Source organism: Zingiber officinale, chromosome 2A (assembly GCF_018446385.1).
Source record: "Zingiber officinale cultivar Zhangliang chromosome 2A, Zo_v1.1, whole genome shotgun sequence".
NCBI classification, from domain to species: Eukaryota; Viridiplantae; Streptophyta; class Magnoliopsida; order Zingiberales; family Zingiberaceae; genus Zingiber; species Zingiber officinale.
In genome coordinates, this window is record NC_055988.1 from 145,854,026 (window position 1) to 145,860,538 (window position 6,513).

The window sequence follows — 6,513 nt, forward strand, 5'->3', positions numbered from 1 at the left end:
ATTTGGGACTTGGTTTTGGACAAAAACCAAGTCTGGATCGATCCGTGGATCGATCCGAGCTTTCCGGAGCACCGATCCGCTCTGGATCGAGCAGCTCGGATCGATCCGTGGATCGATCAGATGTCCCAATCGATCGGTGGATCGATTGGGACGCCGCTGCTGCGATAAGCGCCGGATCGATCCGTGGATCGATCCAGCGCTTTCGAGCAGAGCGCTCTGGATCGATCCGTGGATCGATCCAAAGCCTCCCCGATCGATTGGGAACATTCGAATCGATCGGGATCCGACCGTTGGCGTCGTTTATAGCTGCAGACGTTCGATGGCTGCGCAAGCGCTTCTCCGATTCACTCCAGATTACTTGCCAGCTCCTCCACAGCGCTCTCAAAGATCAGATCGCCAGTTCTTGAAGGATCTTGGAAGCTTTCCAAGTCAAGAGGCGGATCAAAGGCAAGAAGAGAAGCTAGGGTTAGGGTTTTGTACTCATTGTAAGCTTGTAAGCTTGTATTTTGTTTCCCTTTCCTTTCTTCTTGTACTGAGAGTCTTGTAGGGCTTCTCCGCCCTCGGTAGTTACCGAAAAGGAGTGTTTTCATAGTGGAGGGTGCGTGCGTGGTGTGGATCCTTGGACTAGTCACCTCTTGTGAGGTGGATACCAAGTAAACCAACCGTGTTAGCGTTGTTGTATTTGTTTCTGTATTTTCCGCTGCATATTCTTGAAGAAACAAGCAACGCCGAGCACCGAACGAAGCACGACGAGCTATTCACCCCCCCCCTCTAGCTACTTTTGGTCCTAACAAGTGGTATCAGAGCAAGGCCGCTCTTCACCGGAATCATCGCCGGAAGGGTCAAGTACAACAAGAAAAGCTAGAGGGTGAAGAAGTTGGAGCAAATTCTTCAAGTTCAAGATTCTATCAAGCTCAACTTCAAGATGCAATTCCAAGATGGACTTGGATTTGACACAAGGGTGGCTCCACCATATTCATCTACAAGCTTCGATTCTTGGAAATCAAGAATCGAAAATTTTCTTATGTTGGAGATAGAGCAATGATTTGCTCTCATGGAAGGTTTTGAAGCTCCAACAAACTCCAAGGGCAAGCTTCTAAAGAAAAGCAGATGGAGCTCAGAGCAAATTCAAAGGGGCGAGGCAAATGACAAAGTGACCAAGCTTCTGGTCAACTTATTGCCTAGCCACATCTTGGCTCAAGTTGGAGAGTTCGAAGATGCCAAGGAGCTTTGGAGCAAATTGGCCAAGCTTCATGAAGAGATCCCCTCCACTGTACAAGATCATGAAGAATCCAAAGAGGGTGACTCTTTGGAGCAAGACCAAGAGGAGGACCCCGAGGTTGAGAGATACTCAACCTCCGAAGAAGAGGAAATCCAAGAAGCTTCATCCTCAAGGGAATGCACCGAAGGGAACAAGGAGGGAGCATACTCCTTGTTTCATGTTCAAGATGATGAAGCCTCCACCTCTAGGATTGAGGGGGAGCAATTCTTGGTGACGCCGGATCAAGAAGAAGGAGAAGCTTCTACATCCGGGTCAAGTGAAGAAGAAGAAGATTGTGCCACCTCCGAAATTCAAGAAATATCAAATGGAGGAGCAAGTGCCATCCCTATACAAGAAGGTATAAATGTTTCAATTAATAATAAAAATCATATAATATGTTTTGAGTGTAGGGAACATGGGCACTATAAGAGCAAGTGTCCCAACTTGGCCAAGAAGAAGGGCCAAGTGGCACAAAAGGGCAAGGAGAAGCCCAAGGAGACCACCCCCGGGACAAAGAAGAGCAAGGAGCACATTGTGTGCTTCTTGTGTCAACAAAAAGGGCATTACCGAAGTCAATGCCCCAAGGGGAAGAAGATGGTCAAGGCTCAAGGAGGCACTAGTCAAGGGGGAGCCTCCAAGGTAAAAAGGAAGGTAACTTTCATTGAGCCTATTCCCTTGCAAAATGGTAAAAAGCATGCTAGGTCAAATTTTTATCATTTTAATGTGATTTACCATAAGAATAGGAAGCATGAGGGCTTTAAGGAAAAGCATGTGGCCCTACATGCCAAAACTACTATCCTTAAGGCTAGGAATGTAGGTAAAAACCTAGGCAATAACCCTAAGGATGTAAGATACAAGCCTAGAAACAAAAATGCTCATGGATCAAATGAAAAACCTAAAACTAAGGACTTAGTGATAGAAAATCAAGTCTTGAGGTCAAGACTTGATAAAATGGAAAAGACCCTAAAAAGGATGGAAAATATCCTATTAGGGCAAAATGAGCATAACCTAGGTTTAGGGGTACAAAAGCCATCCAATGGCCATAGAGGTTTGGGATACAAACCAAAGGCTAAGAAGGATGTGTCCTCTTACCATAGAGTTCCATATAGTTATGGAACGAACCCTAAGTCTAGAGGTCAAGCCAAAAATGCTAGGGAAGTCATCCCTAAGAGTATTTTTGCAATAAATGTGACTAAGACTTCTAAGAAGTCTAAGAAAGTCACAAACAAGGTCACAAGGGAGGTTATCCCTAGAGTTGACCTAGAAAATGTGACCAAGGCTTCTAAGAAGCCCAACAAGGTCACCAGGAAGGTATCTAGGGAAGTTATCCCTAGTGAGTACCTAGAGCATCCAAGGAGCACCAATAGGTGTTGGGTTCCTAGGAGCATCTTCTCTACCCCATAGATGGGTTAGAGAGTGTCAACTCCAATTAGAAGGGTAGTTAACCCAACTTTGAGGAAATTGACACTCAAGGAGCATTTTCAAGGTTTTTGTTAACCTTTGAAAATGAAATGAAATATGCCAACATTTGAGGACATGTTTATTTTAATTGGCATAAATTAATCAAGGGAATAAGAAATGCAAACTTAGGCTTTGGCATTTTCTTGAAGCACTTTAGGGCAATCTAGGTTTAAGGTGTAAGTTTAGCTAAGACTTTAAGGATACTTAGATAGTTAATCTAGGTATATTTTATTTATGCTAAATCTTGCCATGATTGTTTGCCCATCATATGCCATGACATCATGTCTATTTTTACATTCATGTTTTATTATGAAAAATCCAAAAAATACCATGTCATGACATTCATACATCATGTAGCAATAGGATATTTTCTTTTGAAAATTATTTTCTTTTGATGTATGCCATAACATAGTCATGCATTAAGTTTAATTCCTTGTAATTAAGGACAAATGGCAGTTAACGACACTTATTGACAAGTGACATCCTAAGTGGATGTCTAACATTTCTAAAATGCCTAGATAAATATGCATGATCCCTAGATTAGGGCAAAAACCAAAATCTACATCTCACAAAGACTATAAGGTGACTTGTATGTGTTTTAGTGCATATTATATACAAGTGAGATGTTAGGATGATGAACAAAGCTCAAGATGTTGATTTAGTGCATTCCTTTGAGTTTTAAATTCATCAAAACACATAGTTATGTGTTTTCCCATCATTGGGAAAGCTAATGTACAAGTCATGTGCATTATGCCCAAGGAACATGATGGGATATTGGTTTTGAAAATGTTTTTAAAATGTTTTTGGAAAACCTTGGTGAAGGCTATCTTTTGATAGTAATCATCATTGAATAGTTAGACACAAACTTGAAGAAAAACACTAAAGTTTTTGCAAGTTTTCAAGTTTGTGTCAATCTTTGAAAATATGATGTATTTTCATAGAAAGCTATTTTTCCATGATTAAGTATGCCCTAAATAATGTCTACACGAAATTTTATAATTTTTGGATTTTTGTAGAATTTTCTAGGGGTTTCTGAAGTTGACTGAAATGGAATTTCAGCAACTATCAGAGCTCCGATCGATCCATGGATCGATTGGAGTTCCTGAATCGATCCATGGATCGATTCAAACGGCAATTCCCGCGAGCAAAAGCTCGCTGGATCGATCAGCCGATCGATCCAGGGAGTCTGAATCGATCCGTGGATCGATTCAGAAAGGTTCAATCGATTGGAACCCAACTCCAATCGATCCAAGTTGCTGATTTTGGCTGGGAAGGCCTGATTTCAGCATCTTTGAACCTCTTTGAGTCTAGGTAACCATTCCAAACCCCTTAAATACATTTGTATACATACAAAGGGTGTTTTCATGTTGAAAACAAGGATGGATTGGTTAACGAAGACTAAGTAGAAGTTTAGGTTGAGGATGTTTCAAATTTTGAATATTTGAACCTCAAAACTTCCAAATTTGGGTTTCCTAATGTTTTAGGGATTCCAAGTCATTGTTGGTGCAATGACAGAAGTTACCACCATGTCTTTAGGGGGAGGGACTCTTTAAAGACATGAAAATTATTTTCATGAACCTTGGAAGGTGGTTAACCTTCTGTTGTGAACTTGCTCAAGGTTGAGCATTTAAACTTGAAATGGGGAGAAATGGGGAGTGGATATCCTCATTATTTCAAGTGGACACTCATGTGGTAGATAATGCTCAAGGTTGGGTAGTTGTCTACATTGAGGGAGAAGTTAAGGATAAATGAAGGGTATGGGACCTTCATTATCGTGTTGATCACAACGAGTGATGTTGTGAACAACGATGAGCAACTCTTCAGGGGGAGAGTCTTCAACAAATGGATTTGTTGAAGTGTGCCCAGAATTGGAGCATAGGTTGATGTGTGTCCAACGATGGGTTGATGTGTGCCAATAGGGGGAGAATGTATGGTTAAGCTTAGTCCTTCATTACCTATGGGAAGGTCATAGGGGAGAATGAAAGGACTCATGAAAGGGAGTAAGTTAGGCTTTCATTACCTAGAGGGAGTTTGCCCTCTTGGGGAGAATGAAGAGCTTAATTTATGCTTTCATTACCTAGTGGCATGAAGAAGGAGGCTATGGGATTAGCCTAACTTACATATGGGATTGTAAGTGTTATTGTGGTATTGTCAAACATCAAAAGGAGGAGATTGTTGGTGCAATATCCCTCAGTCAAGGTTGACCTGGTAATCAAGCTGAGTCTTGGTTTGGGTTTAGATGTTTGACAATAAGATATTGATTGAAGAAGAGTCAAGTAGGTCAAGGTTGTTGGATATTGAGGAAGTCCTAACCGGGATGTTAGGCAAAATGAAAGTCCCGGTGAGTGAAGCCAGGAAGAAAAGTCCTGGTGTGAGGCAGAAAGAAAGTCTGGTGAGTGAAGCCAGAAGAAAAGTCTTGGTGAGTGAAGCCGGTGAAGGAAGTCCTAGTGAGTGAAGCTAGGCGGATGGAAATCTGGTGAGTGAAGCCGGTGAAAGTCCTAGTGAGTGAAGCTAGGCGGATGGAAAACCCGGTGAGAAGCCGGTGAAAGTCCTAGTGGTGAAGCTAGGCGGATGGAAAACCCTAGTGAGTGAAGCTAGGTGAAAGTCCCGTGAGTGAAGCCGGGCAAGGAAAATCCAGATGGATCAAGGATGATCGGACATCGGTGTTGGGAAGTCCAAGTAGGTCAAAGGATTGTTGGATACTTGGCATGAAAGAAAAGTCCAAGTAGGTCAAAGGGATTGATGGATACTTGGCACAGAGAAAAGTCCAAGTGGGTCAAAGGATTGACCGACACTTGGTAAGGGAGTCCTAGCGGTCAAGGGAGTGACTAGATGCTAGGCATGACATATCAACAGGTCAAGGTTGACCGGATGTTGGTTTGGGATATTTGGGACTTGGTTTTGGACAAAACCACGTCGGATCGATCCGTGGATCGATCCGAGGTCTGGATCGATCGCTGGATCGATCCGACTGCCCCAATCGAGCTTCGGATCGATCCGTGGATCGATCCAGATGTCCCAATCGATCGATGGATCGATTGGGACGCTGCGATAAGCGCTGGATCGATCCGTGGATCGATCCAGCGCTTTCCAGAGCACAGAGGCGCTCTGGATCGATCCGTGGATCGATCCAAAGCCTCCCCGATCGATTGGGAACATTCGAATCGATCGGGATCCGACCGTTGGCGTCGTTTATAGCTGCAGGCGTTCGATGGCTGCGAAAGAACTTCACCGATTCACTCCAGATTACTCGGCAGCTCCTCCACAGCGCTCTCAAAGATCAGATCGCCAGTTCTTGAAGGATCTTGGAAGCTTTCCAAGTCAAGAGGCGGATCAAAGGCAAGAAGAGAAGCTAGGGTTAGGGTTTTGTACTCATTGTAAGCTTGTAAGCTTGTATTTTGTTTCCCTTTCCTTTCTTCTTGTACTGAGAGTCTTGTAGGGCTTCTCCGCCCTCGGTAGTTACCGAAAAGGAGTGTTTTCATAGTGGAGGGTGCGTGCGTGGTGTGGATCCTTGGACTAGTCACCTCTTGTGAGGTGGATACCAAGTAAACCAACCGTGTTAGCGTTGTTGTATTTGTTTCTGTATTTTCCGCTGCATATTCTTGAAGAAACAAGCAACGCCGAGCACCGAACGAAGCACGACGAGCTATTCACCCCCCCCCCTCTAGCTACTTTTGGTCCTAACAGTGGCTCGTCAAATGTAGAGGCGGGTGTGGAATCCGGGCGTCGACGTTTCCGAGTGCGTAGCGGCACATCATCGGCCGAGCGGTCCTCCACCACAGCTTCGGTAG